The sequence below is a fragment of the Convolutriloba macropyga genome, chromosome 13 (assembly GCF_964194025.1).
Source record: "Convolutriloba macropyga chromosome 13, txConMacr16.3, whole genome shotgun sequence".
NCBI lineage: Eukaryota > Metazoa > Xenacoelomorpha > Acoela > Convolutidae > Convolutriloba > Convolutriloba macropyga.
Window position 1 is genome coordinate 45,814,011 of NC_134480.1, and position 722 is coordinate 45,814,732.

The following is a 722-nucleotide window of genomic DNA, read 5'->3' on the forward strand; positions in this document are numbered from 1 at the left end:
AGAGAGTTAGGAATTAACACATAGAAGTAAATATCGGTTAGTAGAGTTCGGGGAAAGGGTAATGGGGTGAAAAGATATGATGTTGAAGCGTTGCGGGTTGAACGAACTGGGGTGACAAGAATAAGAATTCATGAAAATAATTCCGAGCTCCCCCTCCATTCATCGAATCAGAAAGCATTAAACAAGCGAGGTTTGTTTTCTTCAGTCAAAGACTTCATTTTCATTTTTTTTACTTTCATTTTGTTTTTATGATTATATAGAAACCAAATAATCCGCCTGAAAAGCAGCGATCAGATTACCTTTTGAAAAGACCATAAACACATGCAGAGATTTGACTTGCCTTTTTCACTCACAATATATTTTATATTACATATCTATATTTTGTACATTAGACTTAAATTGAGTGTAATATTTTGTCAACGTTGAAAAAATTACTCAAATGTGATTTTTGAATAGATGTTTAATGGCTTGTAAGTGGTAAAAATTGAAAATCAACGATATTATATAAATAGATGGATATAGATAAATAAATGGCCGACGTTTTATTTTTTTTACAATTGAGCGTTTTGAGCGTCGCTGCGAACAATAGTAACCAGGCAACTTATGGTCCGTACTCAAAACGTATCTAGTATGTTGTATACATGTTATTGTATTTGTTATTTGTTACAACAATTGGTTATAACCAGCATAACTAAAACGTTCTAGAATACGCGGTTTGAATA